The sequence below is a fragment of the Adiantum capillus-veneris genome, unplaced genomic scaffold (assembly GCF_014529385.1).
Source record: "Adiantum capillus-veneris isolate H3 unplaced genomic scaffold, ASM1452938v2 Hic_scaffold_284, whole genome shotgun sequence".
Classification (NCBI taxonomy): Eukaryota; Viridiplantae; Streptophyta; class Polypodiopsida; order Polypodiales; family Pteridaceae; genus Adiantum; species Adiantum capillus-veneris.
Genome location: NW_028221408.1, coordinates 244,651 through 270,892, shown reverse-complemented (window position 1 = coordinate 270,892; position 26,242 = coordinate 244,651). Strand labels below are relative to the sequence as shown.

At 43.6% G+C, this 26,242-nt stretch overlaps 1 pseudogene; it reads right to left on the bottom strand.

The window, feature by feature from the left end:
• Positions 1 to 11,538: 11,538 nt before the first annotated feature.
• LOC147417318 (GATA transcription factor 9-like) lies at positions 11,539 to 21,722 on the bottom strand (annotated as a pseudogene).
• Between the last annotated feature and the right edge of the window lie 4,520 nt (positions 21,723 to 26,242).

The following is a 26,242-nucleotide window of genomic DNA, read 5'->3' as shown; positions in this document are numbered from 1 at the left end:
GGAGTCTTTTTAGACTTGCCTACGGATTTACCATTATTGAGCCACAAGAAGTCTGAAAGGAGCTAGCCCTTGGCAACTCTGCTATGTTAGACCTACTCCTCTACTCTCTATAATTAACCACTTTGAGCCGTGGGTGTAGATACTTAAGAACCAATTTTCAAAGGCTAAGAGGAGTGGCAACTAAGGTTTTGAATTGCCAAAGCATACACTAAGTACATACATAAAATTTTGTTAACATGGCTGACAATAATCAAGAGAGTAGAATGAACATTGATAGCTTTGATTTTGCACATGAAGGTGCTAATGATGATGCTCCCATGTTTGTGAATTATCTTGTGACTAGGTTGCAACAAGCTATGGGCAACCCTACCTTGCAAGCCCAAGTTACTCAACAACTTCGTGCCTATGGAATTTCCCTTCCTCTCCAAGAGGAGAGAGAGCTTAGGAGGCCTCTTGAAGAGACCCCCAAAAGAATAATCTCTCCCATTCGAGAGGAGGAATCCAAAGAGAAAGAAAGTAATGAAAGTCTAAGTTCTTCTGAAGATGTGGCTCCACGAAGAAGGCGGTCTAGACGATCGCCTACTCCTCCCAAGAGGAAAAGAGCAAACCATAGTCCTTCTCCTCATCACTCTGAAAGGCAAGAGAGGAAACAAAGGAAGAAAAGGGCTAGGAAGAGGTCACCCTCTTCTCCTTCTTCTTCACCTTCCTCCTCTTCCGATGAAAGTTATGGCTATTCTCCTAGAGAATACAAGAGGGGAGGACATCGCAAATCATTTCCTGCATGGCGAAGGTCACAAAAGCTAAAGAAGTTCAAGGAGGGAGGAAAGAGTATCTCTTTTCTCACATCGATGGCACCTTTGGTGCTACCATAAAGTCTTGTCCTTCATCCAGCAATTTGACGCGGCCTTTGGGGACGACGGCTTCACAGAGTCCTCCAAGCTACGTCATGTAGCTATGCACTTCCAAAAATCAGCTCGTCAATGGTGGGCTAGCCTTCGTGGCAATGGAGAAGCCCCAAAGACATGGAAAACTCTACGAGTTTCCATCATGAAGCAATTTCTGCCAAGCGATACTAAAGATAAAGTTCTTATAGAATGGTGCGGCTTGAAGCTTCTCTCTCATGAGTCTATCAACAAGTATGTAGACAAGTTTTGGAATTTACATCTCAAAGCTACTGTCTTTCAAAAGATAGACTTTGCCGAGCAAAGATAGCAATTGTGTGCCGGATTACCTGAAGAGATGGCCGAATACATCAACTCTCAACGGCCCGGTACTATTACCGAAGTAATCCACCACACCATGGTTGCTTCACGCATCAATTTCCATCAAGGGGCTAGACGTAATGTCAAGCCCATGGAAAACAAAGATAAAAATGATGCAAAGGGGAAATCCAATGCTCAAAATAATTCCCAAGGCACTTCCAACAACAACAACAACAACAACAATCGGTCCAAGGAGAAGGGAGTTTACAAAGGTAAAAACAAACTCTCTCCTGAAGAGCTTGAAGCTTTTCACAAGGACCATAAGTGTTTCAAGTGTGGAGAGCAAGGACATGGCTATCGTTCTTGCCCCAAGAAGAATACTCGCAATGAGACTCCTAGAGATTCCACCATCGAAGCTCCAAAAGAGGATGCTCATTGCAAAGGATCATCACTCTCCTATGCTTGGGGAAAGGTAAGAGAGCATGATGCCTTCATCTTGTTTGACCTTGGCTCTACTCTTAACTTCATATCAATAGAGTTGGCCACCAAGTTGGGCATTCAAGCTTTTGAGATGGGAGATATAGTAGTCATTGATGCAACTTTCAAGGGACAACAAGCCTCCGTTACTCCCTTGATTGGGAAGTTGAGGCTTCATGTCCAAAGCTATGTTGACAAAGAAGACTTCTTCATCTCTCCTCTCCAACATCAGGATGTTATCCTAGGGGCACCATGGTTTGATCGCATGGTTTGAAAGGAGAATTTACTTCACTTACAGGGAAAGAACATGTATATAGATGCTAGTGAGCGTGGTCGCACTATTCCACTTGTAAATCCTCTTTCTTTTGATAAGTCGATGAAGAGCTCAGTTTCTGTGTACATGATTTTTGTCAAAGAGTCTCCAAAAGATACTAATGTTTCATCAAATGTAAATGATAGGAATCAAGAGAGTTTAGACTTGTCTAATTTTCTAAAAGGATTCCAAGATGTGTTCATCGATGATATCCCTATGGACTTACCTCCAAAACGAGGGGATGATGACCATCGTATTGAGCTCCTTCGCTCACCACCTAACAAGCCTCCTTATCGAGTCTCACAAGCTCAACAAGAGGAGATCATGAGGCAAGTACAAGAGCTGGTAGACAAAGGGATGGTGAGGCCTAGTTCCTCTCCCTTTTGTTCTCCAGTCCTTTTAGTGCAAAAGAAATATGGTACATACCGTATGTGTGTGGACTATCGAGCACTAAACCATATCACTATCAAAAACAGATTTCCCGTACCTCGGGTAGAAGATCTGTTTGATAAGCTACAAGGCTCTACCTACTTCAGTAGGATTGACCTTAAGAGTGGCTATCATCAAATAAGGATAGTGGATGAAGATATCTTAAAGACCACGTTTTGCACAACGTTTGGTCTTTATGAATATCTAGTCATGCCTTTTGGCTTGACTAATGCACCAGCTACGTTCAATCGTTTGATGGAGAAATTTTTTAGACCATATCGAAAATTCACTGGAGTGTTCTTTGATGATATCATCATCTACTCCAAGTCTTTGGAGGAACATAAGAAGCATCTCCAAGTGATTTTTCAAACATTGAGGGAGAACAAGCTTTATCTCAACCAAAAGAAAAGAGAATTCTTCCTTCAAGAGATTCAATACTTAGGTCATATTATCTCTAAAGATGGTATCCAAATGGATCCATCAAAGTTAGAGGTAATAAAAGCATGGCCCAACCCAAGAAATCTACATGAGCTAAGAAGCTTTATTGGTATGTGTGCATACTATAGACGCTTCATAGCAAAATTCTCTCAAGTAGCAGGACCACTACACGACTTAACTAAGAAGAACGTTAAGTTTGTATGGACTGCTAAGGAGCAAAATGCTTTTGAAAGACTCAAAGAGAAGCTTACTTCCCAACCAGTCCTCGTGCTTCGGATCTCTCAAAGACATTTGAGGTCCAATGTGATGCTTGTGGTGATTGCCTTGGAGCGGTTTTGCTTCAAGAAGGGCATGCCATAGCATATGAGAGCGAAGGCTCAATGGTGATGAACGAGTCTTGGGCATTTATGAGAAAGAGCTTTTAGCTGTTCTACATGCCCTAGACACATGGAAGCACTACCTATTGGGGACTCCATTTATCCTACGAACCGACCACCAAAGTCTCAAGTATTTCATGACGTAAACCAAGATTTCCGACAAACAAATGAGGTGGTCAAATTTTCTTTCGCAATTTAATTTCCATATTGCTCACATAGCTGGTAAGCACAATCAAGTTGCCGATGCACTTTCACGACGACCAAAAGTTAATGCGGTGTCTATAGCTACTCACAATGATCTATTCTCTATGATAGATGAGTATGCTACTGACCCTGACTTTAGAGACATAATGTCAGCCCTTTCTTTGGGGAAGAAAGAGGAACCATTCACCTTGCAGGATGGTTATCTTCTCCACGGAAATAGGCTATGTGTTACTCATTCCCTTCGTGAGAAGGTTATGTATGAATCCCATGATCCTCCATATGCCGGGCATAGAGGTATTCAACCTACTCTCCGAGGAGTAGAGACGTATTTCTATTGGCCTACCATGAAAGTGACATACAAGAGTATCTTTCAAATGTGTAGTATGCCAAAAGACCAAGTATGATAGAGGGAAGCAACCTGGATTACTCCAGCCATTGCCTATTCCAAATTCACCATGGGAGAGTATATCCATGGATTTCATCTTTGGATTGCCCAAGTCTATCCATGGGAATACAGGAATATGGACAATAGTCGACAGGTTTAGCAAGCAAGCACATTTCATTCCTGTCAAAAAGACTATTAAGGCACACCAAATGGCAACTCTCTTCATATCTCAGATTTTCAAGCACCATGGATTACCCACATCCATTGTGTCAGATAGAGATCCTAGAATGACCAATAATTTGAAAAGGTCTCTTTGAAAATCTAGGAACAAGATTGAATTTCTCTTCGGCCTATCACTCACAAACGGATAGCCAAAGTGAGATAGCCAATCTTACGATACTCGATCTACTCAATACTTATGTTACCGAAGTAGATCAACGCTCACAATGGGAAAAGTATTTACCGCTAGTAGAGTATGCCTACAATAATATTGTACATACTTCTACGGGGAAAGCACCTTTCGAGATCATAGAGGGATGACCTAAAGTCCTTGCTACTGAAAGTACATGGGAAGATCTTCGCCGCCGATGAGTATAGCCGTGACCTACAAGAATCTTTTCAAAAGATTAGGGAGCTCTAGCCATCTCTCAACAAAGGCAAAAAGCTATTGTTGATAAGCACAGAAGAGCCTTAATGTTCAAAGAAAATGATTGGGTCTTACTCAAGTTTCCTAAGACTCGATTAAGGCAAACGAAGGGCAAAAAATCCTACGGGCCATCAAAAGTATTATGCTAAATTAGCAAAAAGGATACTATGGTCCTTTTCAAATCTTGAAGCCTATCAATGAGACGGGCTTATCAACTCAAGTTGCCCAACCATTGGCTTATACACAATGCCTTTCATGTAAGATTACTTAAGCCCTACAAAGGAGAGCCACAATTGAACCAATTATTGAAGAACCTCCCGAAGTCGAAGACAAGAAGAGGTGCTACAACCCGAAGCTGTCCTTTCGACATGAAGACAAGGTACTACGACATGGTAAGATAATCTATGGTATCTTATTAAGTTCAAAAAAATTATCCTTTTGAAGATGCTTAAATGGATGCAAGGAGTACAACTTAAGGATAGTATGAACCTTGTCAATGCTTACAATGCTACATTAGAGTAAGCAAATGTACAATTTCTTTTAATGACTCATGTTTTTGTTTATATGACTAGTCCCTCATTTTAAATTGTGCACAAATTTAAATAGTATGCATGCTTAGAATCATGTTGTGATGAAGGACATCTCTCAAACACCAAGTTGATTTTGTATCTCTACTTTGGGGATTGTAAATGGGTCTAAAGAAAAACATGCTTGCGGTAGAATATGTTACAAGCACCAAATTGGTTTAAACCATTTGCTCTTGGTTGATGTGGAAGAGGAATAACCTTCACCCCTAGGAGGAGTAGCGCATGTGCAATCCCCACACCCATTTTTCTTTTCAAACACTTGAAATTGTTCAGTCTCTAATTCTTCATGGTGTGAATTGTTGATAGATCAACCGACCAAATTGTTTTCGAGGGAATTTGGTCGAGGAGGAGCTGGTCTTGGTTCTATGTTGTGATCCACCACATAGCAATGAATAACATGTCTGGGACAAAACCAAAACCACAGCATGAGTAGCCCATTTGGATGTTTTCTATACCCCTCAAAGGATGGTGAAAGAGTTCCTTTACTATATGCCGCTATATTTTGTCCACATCTTTTTCCACCACCGAGGGAGCCACTACATGTTACACGACTGCCGAGAGGGGTTCTTCTAATTTCCCACATACCTTCATTGACCTTTCATTCCAAAAACATAGAACTTTGTCTTCTCTTTGGAATTCTCACTCCCATCTACTACCCTGAATCTTCCATGAAAATGATCTTCCTTGGCCTTATGTGTGTTGTGTGATTACGTGTTTTTGCATTGTACTTCCCCATCAACACTTCTCTCTACTGTTGTCATGATACTCCCCCAATGTGCAATACGCACCTCCCACAACTCAACCAAGATTCCATTGCATGGATGTTTCTATATATGCGGTTTCCATTACGCCACCATTGTCAAAGGAGACAAGACTCTGTTGCAGTTGCCTCTCTAGAGCAGGCTAAACCCCACTTTTTGCACATGTCTTTGTGAGTTTCTTGAGATGAAGAGAAAATGTACTTTGTTGTGTGCACCATTATGCTTTGTTTCCAATGAAAAAGTAAAGATTGCTCTCGATGTTGTAGTAGAACATTGTCTTCCCCACCATTGAACACGATAAACTGCATTTGAGTTGGCTTGAGCTTTGTCTACCATGAAACTGTGGAATCCGCTCGCTCACATCCATGCCCCTCATAACTTCATTTACGCACTGCTTGAAAAGAGTTTGTGCTTCCATGTCTTCCTCTTTTATCTCACAAGTTGCAATCGTGAGGAGATCATGCATGCTACAATGTAAGACATTCATATTAGTGTACATATTATGGTTGTTTCTAAAGATACGTCAAACTTGAGAAATATGGTCCTAAAATGAACCTTGGATCGTAAACATGGCATGCCATGGTCACCCAATTCTGCACTGCAATGAGTGTGATCAAATTGCACCCAAGCATGTGAAGATTCTAGGTCCACTTTTGTAGCATTTGATGACCAACAAATCCAATCCAGATCAAGACCAACCGTAGGCATATGTGAACACAAATGCACCACTCCCTGTCTGCTTCTTGCTTGAGAAACCTGCTTCTTGAAAAAAAAAATCATATGTGCAATCCCTTTTTAGCCGTAGTAAGGAGTCCACATCAAAGTTCTCCTTTGTTGGCCTATTTCTTGTTTCTGCCACAGACTTTGGAAACCTGTGTTACAAAGTTAAAGTTACTTTGAAATATTATACACAAACAAGAGAAACAAGTAATCATCCTCATCAATTATCCTCCACTAAGGGACCCATTGCTTTAACAACATTTAGAAATTCTTGCTCGCCAAGTACATGGCTAGAGCCCCCCTCTTCAATCAAAGTTGTTGTCACAATTTCCTTTTCCACACACATTTGTACATTTCGTGTGCTTGCATGTCTATCTACACTGAGAACTTGTACAACCATTTCTTTGGTTTTATCGGTGAGTCCTTTCAATGTACCATCCCTCATGTCATGTTGGTGAATTCCTTGATATACCATCAATCTCCTCGTGCTTTCATCCCTTGGCATGACATAATAGAGTGAAAGTGTTTAATTATGTTTAAAAGAGTTAAGGCATATTATATTAATCCTAGTAGTTATTAGTATTATTTAATAACCAAATTAAATTAAAATTTTACAAATTGCATTCCCTTTCCTCCTCCAAATAGCCACCTCCTACCCCTCTGTCTCTCTGCACCCCCCGGGCCCCGTTACTCTCTCTCTCTCTCTCTCTCTCTCTCTCTCAAACTTTCTTACAAACTTTCTCCAAGTTAAGACACAAACACCAAATAGGCTCCTACTTCTTGAGTCGAGATCTCTTCCAATTGAGGTTATGGGCACAATGCCCATGTATTACGGCTTGGGGAGAATCCGGTGGGTCACGCTTCATACATTACACCACCCATATTGCCCCCCAACTCCCAAACCATGTTATTCGCTGAAAGAGGAAACCGTACTCACACTTGCATGCTTGAGCCTATCCCCTTGCCGGTGATACACACTATTGCAGCTCCCATTTCCTTCGATGTGAGACAGGGGCGTTGGGGCAATGGAGAAGAGTCAAATCGACTGTGCACATTATGCTCATTGCAAGTTCAAGAGTCTGAGTGCCACACACTACTAGAGTGCTCAGATTTTGGTCACATCCGAACTTGGTTCTCTCACATTTTCAGCCAGGACTTAGGCCTACCCACTTTCCTCTCCACAGCCACAGTGTAGGCTCTCCATTGCGATTCTCATCACCACAATTTTGGAGCATCGAGAGTCACTCATAAGCCATACACATACTACATCACATGTAACTTTGGTCCCATAGGTCATATTTGATCTTCGAGGATGATAATAAAATCTCTCTCTCTCTTCTCTCTCCTCTCTCTCTCTCTCTCTCCTCTCTCTCTCTCTCTCTCTCTCTCTCTCTTCCCGCCCCTCCCACGTGGGAATCGCCCCTCCCTCCCTCTCTCTCATCTCCCCCTCCTACGGTGCCCCACAATAGACCATGGCCACATGGATTGCTAATCACCTGTAATCACCCGTAGTCCATGCAGACTGCCCTAGAGTTCGTGGTTGTTCACGTGGCAAGCCAAGTAGATTGCGGGAGACCCGCAATCCACGTGCCGCACCACATGGCCTCAGAGTCTCGTGGGGCCATGGTGATGCTCCTGTGAACTGCAAGCGCCCCGTAGTCCACGTGCATCCCGCCCTCCTTCCTTTGCCTATAAAAAGGGTTCCCTCTTGCCTTTGTTTTTTTCTCACTCCCACTCTCTTCCTTCTCTTCAGGCATTAGTGAACTCTAAAAAAGCACATCTTTCTCATTTCATTACCCTCTCTTTATCGCTTTTCTTAACCCTTTTCTCCTCCTTTCCATTCTTTTTGGCCTGCCCAAAGGGCAAAGGCTATGGAGATGCCTTCTCTTTTTGCTGACTAAAATTGAAAAAAAGTTGAGTTGTATTTTCAAGCATTTTTCCATAGGTAAAAAATGCTGGTTAGCTGCAATAAGATAGTGGGCACTCGGCACTCATTTAAATGAAGAGAGTGTAAATTTAATGATGGACATGTCTTGAGACAAGCAGAGATGATACTCGATAATCACCCATAGAAAAGAGATGCTCTAAAAGCTTTGATTGAAAATTTGATCATGAATAAATTAAGATATTGAAACTTGTTTTTGAAAAAAAAGAAAAGCTACGGTGAGTTTCTTGGAAGGCGTTATAGTCATCATGAATAGAGGTTGCAAATTGACTCTTTGCAGATTTTTTGCTGGCTCTCTCGGAGTCTATCTTTGGAGCCCAAGACAGAAGTCATTGCTACGATTGCTCTTCTCTCTCTCTCTCTCTCTCTCTCTCTCTCTCTCTCTCTCTCTCTCTCTCTCTCTCTCTCTCTCTCTCTCTCTCTCATTGGGCATCGTGGAACATGGAAGAAGAGGCGCGAGACAGGGCTGTTTCTGAGGCAAGGGTAGGGGGTCGCACCTGAAGAGGAGTTGCAGTTGCTGAGGCGGGAGTAGACGAGGGAGACCTACGAGGTGCCAAGCTGTCACAAGGGAGGAAACGAGCACGAGACACAGCCGAGAGGGGCGGTAGATGAAGCGTGGCTCTTGGTGAATGTCGTCTCTCTCTCTCTCTCTCTCTCTCTCTCTCTCTCTCTCTCTCTCTCTTCTCTCTCTCTCTCTCTCTCTCTCTCTCTCTCTTCTCTCTCCCTCCCCCCCCCCCCGCGCCCCCCGGAGAAGCAGAATCGCCTCTCTCTGGCTTATTTCTTTCTTATTGCTGCAGTTGCGCCTCACGCACATAGTCTGAGAGAGGGAGTATGGGCTTGCAAAGGGATATTGTTGTGTGTGTCTATATGTTTTTCTATCATGCGGGCCTACAGATACTCACAGGCGCAGGCGGCAGATACGACACGGGAGGAGGGTGGCAGGACCTGCGTGAGAGATGAGGGGCTGAGAAGGGACATTGTTTTTTAATTGTGTGGGTTCGCTAGTCCGAGGAGCAGCCACTCGCACTAGCTTGGCTCAGAGCGATGGCTCAGAGCGAATACCCCATTGGGGTCGACCTCAACCGTGACTGGATAAATCGTTTGGAATCGCAGTAGATTCCATGTAACGTAATGAAAGGGGACCGAGTAGCATTCTGTGTGCTGCAGACATGTTCAATGTAGGGTGTGTGCGCTGAAGAACCTGAAGTGTGCGCCAGAGCCAGGGCGGAAACCGGGCGGGTCCCCATGAGAGAGAGAGAGAGAGAGAGAGAGAGAGAGAGAGAGAGAGAGAGAGAGAGAGAGAGAGAGAGAGAGAGAGAGAGAGAGAGAGAGAGAGAGAGAGAGAGAGAGAGAGAGAGAGAGAGAGAGAGAGAGAGAGGGAGGGTTGTCTGTGCGTTCACCTGGTGTGTGTGTGTGTGTGTAGAACTTTGCCAAGAAGTACCGGCTGCCGTACACACTGCTGAGTGACGCTCTGCTGCAAGGTTGGATTCTTTAATGGAGGTTCTATCTAGGGGTTCTGTGGGTCCTGACATGCAAGAAGCAATGGCAATACCTGCAGTCAAAGAAAGAGAAGCTGAACCATTAATTACAGAGTTGTTGACCCCGTCTGCATCACAGGAAAATATGGAAATGTTCAACAAGAAGCAACAGATGTAGCCACACATAAGCAGGAAAATCGGAAGTCTGAATTTGAATTTGAAAAGTCTAAGGAGCTCAAATGGATAACATCACTCGGATAGCTTGGCAGTCCCACCCTCGACTGTGCGCAGGCAAGGTGGAAACACATGAACTGAGATCGTCCTCTGTTCGTCATGACTCATGTGTATGCAAAATCCCTCAGGGGTGACGAGCAGATTAGAGAGGAGGAGGAGCTGAGAAGAGCCGACAAGCGGCGTAAGAGATACCGAGCGAGTGTTGACGAGCAAGAAGTGTTGGTTACTGAGCTGCAGAAGCAACCACTCGCACTGGCTTGGCTCACAGCGAATACCCCATTGGGGTCGACCTCAACCGTTGCTCAAGTGATTTATCATTGGATAAATCGCTTGGAATCAAAGAACCTGAAGTGTGTGCGCACGTTGCAGTGCTTGACAGAAAACGGCAGGCGGAGATAGGAACAATGGTAGTGTGTGTGTGAGAAGAATGAGGATAGAGAGGGGAAGGTGCAGACATAGGGGGAGTATATGTGGTTGTATGTTGCTCGAGATGGACAAGGTGAGCGAGTATATTGACGAGGCCAAGGTAGGCATCGAGGGCAATGGACACGGAAAGGGGTCTTGTGAAGTACGATGCTGCTGATAGGCCCCAAGGTGGGTGTGAAGCAAGGCGCAAGCAAGGCATAGCATGATAGGAAGGAGACGACGACTGGTGCACAAGAGTGGCGCTACTCGGAGGAGCATGCAAACGGAGATGGAGATGAGTGTGCACGACAATGCTATTGGGAGCTAAATGTGGAGAGGAATCGATTCCTCCTAATGAAAGCAAAAGCGAGTGATGGGCTTCAGACAGTCTCTCTCTCTCTCTCTCTCTCTCTCTCGTAGGTGAATTGGGCAGTTCGTGGATGTATGATGCTAGGCAGGTAGTGATTGAGTGAAGGCAGGCATGCAAGGAGCAAGGACGACGAGGCCAGTGGGAGCACCCTGCAGTTGAAGGGGGATGGGGTTCTGTGAGGGCTTGTCTGCATCTTGCATCGGAAAAAACAAGGCATGCGATGAGGGCTTCTTTCCATTGCATGCGGTCAAAGCAAAGGAGGGTGCAAACATGATGCGGTGTTGTTTTGTGTGTAACCGTGACGAGGGGGTTGGGAGCACCCTGCAGGTGAAGGGGATGTACTGCAGGCAGAGCCTTGAGGAGGTGGTGTGAGTGTGACGAGGGCTGTGGGAACATCTGCAGACTTAAGTGTTGAGGCTTGCCAAAGGGATGGAATATGATCACAAGCTCCCTTCAAAGCAATGTAGGACATATCTTCATGTTGATGTTAGCTGTGCCACTATTCTCTACTCTACTAATCAAACTCTCTAAACTCTGATGCTAACCATGTCTATCCACTTCTCCTCTCTATTCACTCCTACCTACCTTTGTCTCCTCCAGTGGAGACAACGCATTTGTATTGACGTCCACCTTCAACGCAGCACGGTCTCACACACCACTGCATCCCCACCGAAGCCTGCGTGTATGCTCGTTATGCTTTCGGCTCTCATGCCCAATGCTATCACCTCTTTGCCTTCTCTTTTCCAGCACTTTCCTGTGTGAATTTGAGTGCACACTCTCTACAAATGCAGGACTTGCAGCTGGCCTATATTCATCGCAAAGCCTTCCCGACTTGTACCGCACTCCATATGCATTCACGCATTGCATAGCGTCTTTGGCCCCATCGGTCCTGCCCTCCATTGTGGTGTCTTCTGTGTAGCACAATGAAGACGCTTCCTTGCTGGGGTAGCATCCTCCACCTTGGTTTTCTTAGGCTTGGGGTTGAAGCGTTTGGTAGAAGGACTCTTTGCCTTACTGAAGGAGGAGTTTTTCACTTTCATGGCAGAATTCTTCATTCTCTGATTGCTATGTATGCGAACAAAGTTCATCTTCGACATCGCCGTCATCATCGAAGTTGTAGTATGTGTTGTACATATTGGACTCAGATGTATTCCAGAAACAAACAGCAGTGCCGCAGCGTTTGCTATGCCCACGACCAGGAACAGGGGACATGTCAGGGCTGAAGCTGAAGAATGTGCAATGCTTTCCTCTTGAAAAAGTGTTGCTTTCTAGCACACAAACAGGGCTTGTGGTTCGAAAAGACTTGTCGCTGCTCCGGCGGAGGTGTTCGCCCTTGTCATCACCACCTAAGCTGCCATGAGTCCCCCAGCCAAGGCAAGCAGGAGCATCACCAGAGGAGAAGGACTCCTTTACAAAATTGGAGAATTCAAGCTCTACCACATCATCACACTGGACAAAAACCAATAGGAGACAGCCAAGTTAGTATTGCCCAAATATTGCAAACTGAATTTCCAAGGACAATCAAACCATAAGCTTAAAAATCATTGCCAAAATTTGCATTAAATTTTATTAAGAAAACTTTCTTTTCAGCTTTTGTAATTAGTGCAAATTAAATGGTGATTGTCAGAAAAACTTTGTTAGAGAAGGGAGTAGACAGGCACACAGAGCATGGTTGAGACAGCTTTCTATCAACGACATATAAGAGAAGTGGCTCAATGTTAAGCTCACAGGAGGTGGCATTTCTAAGGCAGGGCTCAATGGAGCCACCTACGTCCTCATTTGAAAAATCCAAGAGGTCGTCGATCGCAAAGAAATTGGAGTGCTCGTTATCTGCTGCTATTTGCGCCGCATTGGACTTTCCGGTGGGCTTACCAAGTGGGGGCGCATAACCACCATGAGCGGGTGGCAGAGAACAATGTCCATTTCCAGGCCAAACCAAGAAGAGGAAGGATGAGAGAGGGGGCTATGGAAGAGATGGTGTGATTGATAGCCTTCGTGTGTGTGTGTGTGTGTGTGTGTGTGTGAGAGAGAGAGAGAGAGAGAGAGAGAGAGAGAGAGAGAGAGAGAGAGAGAGAGAGAGAGAGAGAGAGAAGCTATTGGCAAACGAATTCAACACAAAGAATGGCTTCTATTGACTCCTATCAATGGGGAAGTTGCTTATTGATGAATTGGATGGAGAGAGAGAGAGAGAGAGAGAGAGAGAGAGAGAGAGAGAGAGAGAGAGAGGGAGAGAGAGAGTAGACACGGTGCAACATGGATATATTTAAAGTAAGATTGTATATTTAAATCTTAGAGGTAGTTAATGGATTAACTAAGTACTTCAAAAATCATGAAAAGAGACATGCTCTGTTATAAACATGGATATAAGTATGAACTTGATGATTATCCATTCTAGTTTAATTATAATGCTTCTTATTTACATAGAAGTTTGAATATAGTGTTTGTATCTTAGATAATTTGAAGAAATTATGACGACATGGTTTTTTATTATTAAATACACTTTTTCTTTCCATTATATATCTACTTGAAAGCGCAGGCCTTGTGATTTTATCGCTTGTTTCTCTCAAATTTTCACTCTCTTTTCTCTCAAACCTCCTTCTCCCTCCCTCAAACTTTCCATTATCTCTTCTCTCACTTTCACTCTCCACCTTTCTCCTCATAGCCACAAGCACATTTATTACAAAGAAAATGCCAATTCTAACAAGAAAGTAGTCTAAAGGAGTGGACCACCAAGACATCCAACGTTTGATTCTCTCACACTCAGGCAAAATGGAGTCTGATCAATGGCTTACAAGGGTGTGGCTTGCGTGGGCAGACCTTCCCACACATTGCAAACTTGAAGCCGACATTGGTGGCATACCGCAATGGAATGTATTCTTTACTGAGCTCGTTGCCAGTGTGTTCATCCTAGTAGCATAGTTTTTACAACACCAATGTATTACACCTTGGGAGAAATCCGGTGGGTCACGCTTCATACATTACACCACCCATATTGCCCCCAACTACAAATCCATGTTTCGCTGAAAGAGGAAACCGTTGTGAGCGGGATGGAAACACACAGAACCCCTCTATAACGACCCGACACACACACTATGGGGCACCACTCGGCTTACACAACCCACCTAGCCGAGACAGGGAACACACTGATGGAGTGAGAGGAGAGAGACTACCCATTTGCCCACTCCACACAGAGAGACACACACACACACACACCTAAAAAACTCAGCTCAAAAGAGGAGAACTTCTGATGTTTAGGTACAATAGAGCTTGGGCCAACACCAATGGGGCAAATAGCTCACACAATATAGGTAAAACTTGCCAGATACAATCACAAATTGGAGCAGAAGCTTCGCTCATAGGAGAAACTTACATAGCAAAAACAATAGAAAAAGAGTGAGGAATTTGGAAAAATGGACAGTGCCATCACGTCCGGAACGGCCCAAAACCCCAGTCTACAATGTCAAAGTGCTCAATCCGACCTCGGATGAGCAGTTTACAGCCAAAACAGGCTCCAAAAACCCCAAAAACACACCTGCGGCTGTTCCTCCTCTTCTCTCCATGTTTTTTCTGTTCTTCTCTCCGTTTTTTCAGTTCCCACACTTAACTTTATTACTTGGGCATCCTTGGCCTTTTAGATGACCTCAAACGGACCCCAAACATGCCAAAAACTGACCTTGCAGTGCATGTTGTCACCTTTTTGCATCATCCGCACACCTGGCACTCAACATTTTTCAATAATGCGTCTCGTAACCACGTGAAGTGGCCCCAAAAAATGGTCCTCATGATGACCTTTTTGCACAATTATCACAAGGAAACGCCCACATCGTGTCCGTACTTCTCCACGTGCAAGTATTGACCCCATTCGGCCTCTTGACGCCACTAGATGCCATCTGACGCACCTGCTTACCTCATGTCGTCGGCCCACGAATAGCTTCCTCGAGAAGTTTTACGCACTACCAACTCCTCATTATTGTAGAAAAAACACATTGGTACTGGTAATAGTGAAAATCGATGCACTATGTACATGCTGTCCTACCTGTACACATGTGGGCCCCACGCAACCACTTGGCTTTGGAAAATGGGCAATCCTTTATTTGATGCACCATGCATGGGTATGAACATATGCGCAATCCCTTGCTCCAAAAAACTCCTGACATAATTTGCCCACCCCCTAGCCTTCTAGAGCATTCATGCTCAGCAGCAGCACTAGTAGATGCTCATTCCACCTGGATCAAAAGGCCAAAGGCATATCGCTTGATTCACAAGAAGCATCATAACACCACACCTACATTTGTCAACAATCAACCAAAATGCACCATAGGCATATCCAACTAACACATCCGCCCTGTCTGGAGTTCCAAAAGCATAAATATTGCATGCCACATTCAACCCAACCGATAAAGACAACTCAAGTGACTCATCACCTGGCATCTTGGCTTCACCAGCCATAGCAACAACCTGCAAATCATGCACCCAAGTAGCTAAAAGCATTGTGTGAAGGTAAAGTTGTTGATATCCAAAGCACAAAAGTATCCCCGCGGCACACATATCCCTAGCATAGGCATCCACATAGCTGAGATTGGACTCATATATGCCAAACCCCTTCTCATCATCATAAGCATACTCATCATCACACATAACTTTATCCACATCATAATCATGGCTAGCACCACTATCCATAGCTTCTAGCATGGGTTCATCAGTCTCCAAGAATACAGATCCCTGCTCTAAACCACAATCATGCTCATAAATCGGTTCAATCACTGCACATACATCAAAATATGGCTTCAAAACAGGCTCCACATCCAACAAATCCACAAAATGGCTCTCAACCTTGCCCTCTTCCCTAATTTCCAAGGAACTAGTATCCAAAGATACGTGCTCATCATCAATAACCTCAACCTCACACTCACACGCATAATCACAAGGTACACAAGTAGCCAATGCATCCTCTTCAAGACTTTTCAATCCTGTATCCAAAGCATTACTCACCTCTTTAGGCTCTTTCATAAACCTGTCAACCTGCAAGACCTCTTTACGCTTCACAATAGACCTTGGGAAGAAACGAGAAACATCATAGGATAGGCTACTTTTCACTTGCTTATGCTTAACTTCATCTTCCATGTCAAATCCATCTTGCACATGCATACTTGTACTGATACCATGTTCCTCAAGACGCTTAAACTTCCATTCCTTGTGCTTTGCAATGCATACCGCATCTTCAAAAGACTCGGGCGTCTTCAACTCAACCTCAAACCGCAACCAAGGTGACAAACCATCAACAAAAGAACTTTTCTGCAATGAACAAGGGGGGGTCTCATCCTTAAGAGCAACACACCAACGAGTCCATAAATCTATAAAACCTTGTACATAGGCATCAACACCTTGACAAGAACCTTGCTTAAGAGCATTGAGCTCATTCCATACTGCATTTGCATCTTCAAAAACTTGGAAACGCTCTAAAATAGCTTCTATAAACTTGTCAAGACTCAAACCATAAGAAGAAGCCACTGCTTCTTTAGCTTCCAAATCCATGAACCAAACACGGGCCTCATCTTTCAAAAGCAATCCAAATAGCCTCAAAATCTTCTCCTCATCACACATATTGTTGCTTATGCATGCCACCTCGACTTGCTCCAGAAAGTCTTCCGCATCTTCACCACTTCTTCCATGAAATTCCAGATAAGAGAAAGCCATGGCTACCCAAGTTTAATGCTTTAAGAACCTCTTCCAACACACGTGCAAGAACCCAAAACTTTTCACTACTCAACCTCTAGAAACTTCAATGGAGCTTGACTTTAGATAAGGACAAACACATGCACATCAAATGAGTTTTCATAGTTAATCATCGGAATTACAATAGGCAATGGACATTCCAGGATCTCTCTTAATCTTCTTGGCCCGAACATAAAGACTATGCGCTGCTGGAAAAAAATCTTCCTAGACACATGAACATTTATCTGGATTCTTTGAGTTAAATGAAATGGAGTGAATTGAGGGCCATTTTGATCATCCATTAAAGCCAACCATGTAGCTCCCAAGAAGGCACACCTGTCTTATCCTCTGATTTTGCCAAAATTTCAGCAGCATAACAGCATAAATGGCTCAAAAGACCAAAAAACTAGCCATCATATTTTGGAAAATTTTTGGCAGAGTTTCCCCAGAAGTAGAGCAGTAGGAACCCAAAATATAGACTATATATGTATGCATAAACTGCCAACAATAGAACCCGAGCATCAAACATGAATCACTAGTACATAGCCTATGGTGAGGTCACGAAAAGGGTGCTCCAGCTACCTGTATCACCGAAAGAATCTCCACATTTGAGAATCCCCCAGCTCAATAAAACCTCACGCTATAGACCCTCAACGAAGGCTAATGCGAATCGCGTATAGTCAAGTCTCAAAAATGACTATCTTCTAGACCAAGTCTCAGAAATGGCTGGGACTGCCAAATAAAACCAAATATGTCTGCACAAAGGCGTACATTGACAGTTTCCACAAGTAACGTACAATCCAACAGACAATGCGCTCAAACAGGCGCCAAATGATGCATACCCACAACAACTGCAAGTGACACCACTGGTAGTATATCACTGTACTCCAGCTACCTGTGCGTGTGTGAATCACCTGTACCTGTACCTGTCCCTGTAACCTGTAATCTGCAACCTGCAACCTGTAATCCTGAATCTCAAAGCTTGAAGCTCCAAGCAGAAGGTACTCGAAGAAGATCCTCCGTGGGGGCGCCAAAAGAATATGAGCGGGATGGAAACACACAGAACCCCGCTATAACGACCCGACACACACTCTTGGGAAGATACACACACACACACACACACACACACACACACACACACTATGGGGCACCACTCGGCTTACACAACCCACCTGGCCGAGACAGGGAACACTCTGATGGAGTGAGAGGAGAGAGACTAACCATTTGTCCACTCCACACAGAGAGACACACACACAAAAACCCCCAAAAAAAATCAGCTCAAAAGAGGAGAATTTTTTATGTTTAGGTACAATAGAGCTTGGGCCAACACCAATGGGGCAAATAGCTCACACAATATAGGTAAAACTTGCCAGATACAATCACAAATTGGAGCAGAAGCTTCGCTCATAGGAGAAACTTACACAGCAAAAATAGCAGAAAAAGAGTGAGAAATTTGAAAAAATGGACAGCGCCATCGCGTCCGGAACGGCCCAAAACCCCAGTCTACAATGTCAAAGTGCTCAAATCCGACCTCGGATGAGCAGTTTACAGCCAAAACAGGCTCCAAAAACCCCAAAAACACACCTGCAGCTGTTCCTCCTCTACTCTCCACGTTTTTTCTGTTCTTCTCTCCGTTTTTTCAGTTCCCACACTTCACTTTATTACTTGGGCACCCTTGGCCTTTTAGATGACCTCAAACGGACCCCGAACATGCCAAAAACTGACCTTGCAGTGCATAGTTGTCACCTGTTTGCATCATCCGCACACCTGGCACTCAACATTTTTCAATAATGCGTCTCGCAACCACGTGAAGTGGCCCCAAAAAATGGTCCTCATGATGACCTTTTTGCACAATTATCACAAGGAAACGCCCACATCGTGTCCGTACTTCTCCACGTGCAAGTATTGACCCCATTCGGCCTCTTGACGCCACTAGATGCCATCTGACGCACCTGCTTACCTCATGTCGTCGGCCCGTGAATAGCTTCCTCGAGAAGTTTTACGCGCTACCAACTCCTCATTATTGTAGAAAAAACACATTGGTATTGGTAATAGTGAAAATCGATGCACTATGTACATGCTGTCCTACGTGTACACATGTGGGCCCCACGCAACCACTTGGCTTTGGAAAATGGGCAATCCTTTATTTGATGCACCATGCATGGGTATGAACATATGCGCAATCCCTTGCTCCAAAAAAATCCTGACACCGTATTCACACTTGCATGCTTGAGCCTATCTCCTTGTCGATGATACGCACTATTGCTCCCATTTCCTTCGATGCGAGATAGGTCGTTAGGACAATGGAGAAGAGTCAAATCGATTGTGCACATTATACTCACTGCAAGTTTGAGAGTCTGAGGACCACACACTACTAGAGTGCTCAGCTTTTGGTCACATCTGAACTTGGTTCTCTCACATTTTCAGCCATGACTTAGACCTACCCACTTTCCTCTCCCAGCCACAGTGTGGGTTCTCCATTGTGATTCTCATCACCACAATTTTGGAGCATCGAGAGTCACTCATCAGCCATACACATACTACATCACATGTAACTTTGGTCCCATAGGTCATATTTGACCTTCGAGGATGATAATAAAATCTCTCTCTCTCTCTCTCTCTCTCTCTCTCTCTCTCTCTCTTCCCGCCCCTCTCCACGTGGGAACCGCCCCCTCTCTCTGTCATAAAATCTAATATCTAACTTTAACAAATGATTTTCTCATATTAAACTGATCATTTAATGTGGAGAGATAAAAGGGGACCAAGAGTTAGAATATAGATAAGTGCTTTTACACCTATCTCTACCAAGGGCCTACATGAGAGATGATGGCATCTCTACTATGGCTAAAAGAGGGATGGTCTATCCAAGAGCTAGGTACAAGAAGTGCTTTAGGTTCATCTCACGACGGGACCAAAAGAGAGATAGTTTTATCTCATTACAGGTCCATATGGGAGATGGCCTATAAAAGGGCAAGTACACTTAATGAGCATTAAGACCCTAGGGTTTGCTTCATTAAAGCCTCCAAGGGTTAGTGTTAAATGCCTTTATACCTAGGACATTAAGTTGCATTTGTTAATTTTCCAAGGTGGGAACCTATGCTAAGCAGCTGGTGACTAAGCAGCTTGAGGTGCTTATTGACTAAGCACTATGACTAAGGTGCTTGAGGTGCTTGAGTCAAAAAGGGGGCCTACAAAGGAGGGGGCGAGCCCTAAAGGTAGGGGATGAGGGAGAATAATATCTCTCTCTCTCTCTCTCTCTCTCTCTCTCTAGGCCATGCCCCTTATGGGCCAAAGGACACATGTCAGCACCCTAGGCCTCCTGCTCCCATAAGGTGCTAAAAGGCTATTGGCTAGCCACCTTAAAGGTCCAATGAGCATTTAAATAATTGATTTAAGAATATATTTTATTAGGAAAGGCAATTTCATTTTCTAGTTAATGCTAAATGATGCTAAAATCCTATTGGGTAGCCTACCAAATGGACCAATGAGAATTAAGCTACATTATCTTTATTCCTATTGGCCAGTTGACTGAGCGGCCCAATGAGGATTTAATAAAGTATTTTTTATTGCCAAAGCTTGTGATAATAGGGGTATCAAGGACACTTGTCACAAGGCTACCCCTGTTGCCTTGGATGATCGAGGCCAACCATTGGCCAGCCCGGAAAGCATCCAATGAGAGAGTAGGTAGTGTAAGAAGCCCAAATTCAAATTTCCTTCTCTCTCTCATGAATCCCACGCCCCATTCTTGGTGGAGGAGTTTTTGAAGCTCACAAGTCTTCTCTCTCTCACATGCAAGGTGAAGGGAGGTGCCTACACCAACACCTCTTGGCTATGGATGCAAATCCAACCAAGATCCCAGCTTAAAGCATGCTAACATCTTCTTAATCTCTATGTAAGCTAAGCTATGCTACTTATGAGTGATTATATGTAAGGGGATGAAAGCTTTCTTGTAGAAATACTCCTCCTTCTCTATTCTTCCTCGATCCCTGCCAGCTCTCCTCACCATTTATGGTGTTTGAGGTCTTGGGATAGAGGCTTGGGATATTTCAAGTTCTTGTTTTGTTAATAAGTATGCTAATGGTGGTGCATGAAGCTTCCATCTTCATGGCACCCAAATGATTGAACGAACACAATGATTAATGAGTTCACAAGTTCTTGTTAATGATTTTAAGCATGCTAATGGTTGTTTTGCAGCAAAGTCTTGGTACATGAAGCTTTACATCTTCATGCTATCAAAGAGGTCTTAAAGAACACAAAAGATTGTATTGTACCAAGCTCCTCTTATGAGGAAATCTATAATACAAAAGCCTTCTGGAGGGGGGACCGGCTCCAAGTAAATCCGGTCCTCAACTGTTGTCAAATTCTCTATCTCTCTCTCCTTTACAAGTTATTGGTCATGCCATGTTAATTAGGAAGTGTGTTTATTGTTTCTCTCTCCATCCAAACACTCTCTCCACCCACATGAAGGAATCTCCTTAATAAAATGCTCACAAAGTTATTCTCCTTCCGCTACAATTTAAGTTAATAGGCCAATTCCATTACACCCTCTCTCTCATCCCCCCTCCTGCGGCGCCCTGCAATACGTCGTGGCCACGTGGACTGGTAATCACCCGTAGTCCATGCAGACTGCCCTGGAGTTTGCGGTTGTTCACGTGATGAGCCACACGGATTGCGGGTCACCCGCAATCCACATGCCACACCACGTGGCCTCGGAGTCCCGCAGGTCATGGTGGTGCTCGCGTGAACTGCGAGTCCCCCCACCGCTTCCTTTGCCTATAAAAGGGTTCCCTCTTGCCTTTGTTTTTCTCACTCCCACTCTCTTCCTTCTCTTAAGCGTTAGTGAACTTTAAAAAAGCACATCTTTCTCATTTCATTACCCTCTCTTTATCCCTTTGCTTAAACCTTTGCCCTTCCTTTCCATTAGTTTTTTCTCTTAAATTTTGACTCTCTTTTCTCTCAAACCTCCTTCTCCCGCCCTCAAACTTTCCATGCTCTCTTCTCTCACTCTCACTCTCACTCTCCACCTTTCTCCTCATAGCCACGAGCACACTTATTACAAAGAAAATGCCAATTCTAACAAGAAAGCAGTCTAAAGGAGTGGACCACCAAGACATCCAAAGTTTGATTGGGTCTCTCTCTCACTTGGGCAAAATGGAGTCTTATCAGCGGCTTGCAAGGGTGTGGCTTGCGTGGGCAGACCTTCCCACACATTGCAAACTTGAAGCCGACATTGGTGGCATACCCCAATGGAATGTATTCTTTACTGAGCTCGATGCCCGTGTGTTCATCCTAGTAGCAGAGTTTTTACTATTGGATGGCATAGTAGTCATGGCATGCTAAACAGACCACTTGGCACTCATTACTGAGGAGGCCCGCTTGTGTGATTTTTGCCATCTTTGCACCATCTTTCTCTGAATGGTGTCACGCACATACGTTGTGATTGACGACTTCACGGATCCAGTAATTTCTTATCCATTTCTCCATGAATTTCATGGTAGATATTGGTGTGTTTTTGTGTTAAATATTGACCATATTGCAAGTTGAGACCCTGTTGCTGGGCATGTTCACACTTAAAATTGAAGGGCTTCCAGTGATTCCATTATTTAATCGTCAAGAAGGAGATATGGTACCAAACAACGATGGGTTCAAATTTGATAGTGACATGATGCGAGAGCCACTATGGGACCTGCCATGGATGCTAGATGCCCTCAGAGCACCATTTCGGCATGGAGTGGAGAAGAGCGAGTTCTTTGCTCGGTAAGTCAAGGAGGGTACTTCTATGCTTGGTTTTTACCATTACAATGATTGCTAATGTTTGTGCTATCGTAAACAGGTGTCTATTGGGTACCTTCACAAAGGTTGGAAATGCAGTTTTGGATTGTCTTGCATGAAGTGGTGGCTTGGTAAAAGAGTGTGAGCATGTACAACCACATTGCATCAGCATTGATACAGATTGAAAATTATTTTTGCCACGTGTTTAGACACGTGTTCAACTGTAGCAATGACTTCCTAGTGGTCTAGGATCGACTCTTCATGTGGGTGAGGTATCACATTCAACATAGTCACAACCACCTCTATCGTCTTTACGACATCACCAGAAGTCGATTGTGCCGTCTCCTCCTCCTCTGAGTAGACCTCCCCAGCTATAGTTCCATGTTAGCCAAGCCATGGTCAATTGCTCTATCGGCCACTAGTTTCCACACTACCCATGGGGCCCCCACCTACATACGCCCCAATAGCGCAACCGCCACAAGAATTGCAGCCACCATGAACCTAAATCCCAATTTGTATTGATTACTTCATATGAACTTATTCTCTGTGAATTGGCACATCAAAACTTACTTGTTGTTCGTTCTATGTTTTATTTTCTGATGAGTATTGTATACCATGTGCTTGCCACTATGTTTTCATTTTTGTAACTATATTTTGTTGAAGATGATGAAATAGGAAACAAAAGGAAGATAGCAACTCAGAGTAGGAAGAAGATGGAGAAGGAGAAGACATAGAGCTTGCGTATGAGATCTCTGTAGTCTATCTCTCTGTATTAGAATAATAGACTATTTACAAACTCATAGCTACAAAGTTTATATGAGACCCTAAGAGATAAGGTGTCCTTTCACACCAGATGTCCAGGGGGAAAAACCCAGTGGGAGAAAAGTGCCCCTGGTGAAGCGCGTATACACACTAACACTACTACATGTCTACAAATCCCCCCTGTAGTGATAGTGTGAATCCGTATAAGGTAGCAGATCATCATGTGTATGAGAGTAAGCCCAAATCTTTTTGGAAAGCTTCAAAATTTTCTCGTGATAACGCCTTCGTAAATAGATCTGCAATGTTATCCTGTGTAGGACAGTAAGTTAGTGTGATCTCCCCTGCATGTAGCCTTTCCCTGACATAGTGGTAGTGAACCTCTATGTGTTTTGTTCTTGCATGAAATACTAGATTCCTTGCAAATGCCATAGCACTCTGACTGTCAGTGAAAATGGTAGTGGGTGCCTGTTGACACTTACAAAGATCTGCCAATAACCTGCATATCCATACACAATCAACTGTTGCCGTGAAAGCTGCCCTGTACTCAGCTTCACAAGTTGATGTAGCCACTGTGGGTTGCTTCTTGCTTAGCCAAGATATACATGCATTTCCCAAGAAAAAACAATCCCACTAGTGGAATGTCGTGTGTCAAAATCACCAGCCCAATCTGAATCGTTGTAACCAAGAAGCTGCAGAGAACTGTGCTTTCCATACATATCCCCCATTGGAAAGAACATGGCTAGAGGTACCTGAAAGGTAACGAAGTATGTGCTTCACAGCCTGCCAATGATGCATACCTAAGCTGTGCATAAATCTGCTTGCTTGTGAAACCCCAAATTGAATGTCTGGACGAGTGTTGCCTGCCAAATATATCAAGCAACCAACCGCTGCTGCATAAGTATGTACATCAAAAGGTTCTCCAGCATCGTGCATGCTCAACTTTGATCCAGTTTCTACGGGTGTAGAGATTGGTTTACAATTTTGCATACCAAACTTGTCAAAAATTTTATGCAAATATTTGGCCTGCAACATGTAAATGGCATCCTCTGATTGCACAAACTGAATACCCAAGTAATAATGTAGCAAACCAAGATCAAACATCTCAAAGGTTTTTCTCAAAGCATCTTTAAACGCTTCAATTTCATCTGCAGTATTGCCTGTAAGAAGCATATCATCCACATGAAGTGTTAGCATAATGAGAACTCTATCTCTCTTTTTGACATACAAAGTACTTTCTGTTGGACTATTCTGAAATCCCTGGCCAATCAAATAAGTATGTATCTTCTCATACCATGCTCTTGGAGCCTGTTTGAGACCATACAAAGCTTTACACAATCTACATACCTTTTGCTCTTGACCTTTTACAACAAAACCACTTGGTTGACTTACATAAACTTCTTCCTGCGAATCACCATTCAAAAAAGCAGTTTTGATATGCAACTGATGCACTTTCCAACCATGATGAGCAGCAATTGCAACTAGTGATCTAACTGTGGATGCACGAGAAATAGGAGCAAAGGTTTCATCATAATCTATGCCTTTCTGTTGCGCATAGCCTTTTGCCACAAGCCTTGCTTTGTACCTGTCAACAGTACCATCTTGTTTCCTTTTTACCTTAAAAACCCACTTTGTACCAATAGGATTTTTACCTGTAGGCAAGTCCACTAGATCCCATGTATAATTCTTATGAGATAGAATCAATTTCTTGCTGCATAGCATCTTTCCACTGAACACACTCTAAAGCTTGTTCAAATGAATCAGACTCATCTGCATCACAAAGAGTGCTAAAGCAAGCCAAATCTACTTGCTCTCTGCCAAAAGTAGTACCAACACGTGTTTTTCGTGGCAACGGTGCATCCAACTTGCTATCCTGCAAAGTTTTTTGAACCCATTTAGGCAAGGTTCTTTCTTCCCTGAGAACTTCTTGCTCTTCACGCACAATTTCCTCTACATCATGAGGTGTCACATGCTGATCAAAAGATTGATCAAGATTATCAACCTGTTGTGATTCTTGATTCTCCACAAAAGAAGGAAGCAAACCTTCAAATACATCATGCGTCTGCATATGAGGTACATCAAAAGCAACCATAGGTTGAGCAGTAGTTTCTGCAAAAATTACATCACGACTTTCAAAAATCTTGTTTGTAGCATGATTGTAAAGTCTATAACCTTTACTTCCACTACTGTACCCCACAAATATACATTTGATTGCCTTATCATCAAGCATCCCACGTAACTGCTGAGGGATGTGAGCATAAGCAAGACAACCAAAAACACGAAGATAACTGACTGAAGGTTTTCTGTCATACCAAGCTTCATATGGAGTAATGGTCTTCAAGGCACGAGTAGGACACCTGTTCAAAACATGTGCTGCACAAGCAACTGCCTCCATCCATAGCTTATGAGGCAAACTCTTAGCCTTGAGCATACATCTAGCCGTCTCCATTAAAGACCTGTTCTTCCTTTCTGCAACACCATTCTGTTGTGGTGTGTATGGCATAGTGCATTGGTGTTTAATGTCTTTCTTTCCCAAAAAATCCTTAAGTGCACCTGACATGTATTCACCTCCTCGATCGGTACGAAGAGTCTGTACTTTGCAACCTGTTTCATTTTCAACCATGGCGACATAATGTTGAAAAATTGCAAACGCATCTGACTTTGCTTTGAGTGGATACACCCAACAAAACCTGGAAAAGTCATCAATGAAGGTCACAAAATAAAGCCTGTTTCCCATAGATGGTGTCCTCATAGTACCACATACATCATTGTGTACAAGCTGCAACTTTCGTGTCCCTCTAACTGAACTATCCTGCGAAAATGCAAATCTGTGCATCTTTCCAAGAACGCAACCTTCACATACATGTCTTGGTGGCATCTCCAATAAAGACAAATCATGCACCATATTATGACGTTGTAAAGTCATCAAACTGCCATAACCAACATGTCCAAATAAGGCATGCCACAACTCAGCATCCTGCATGGCCCGAGTCTTTGTTTCTGCAATACATACCTGAATCTGCTT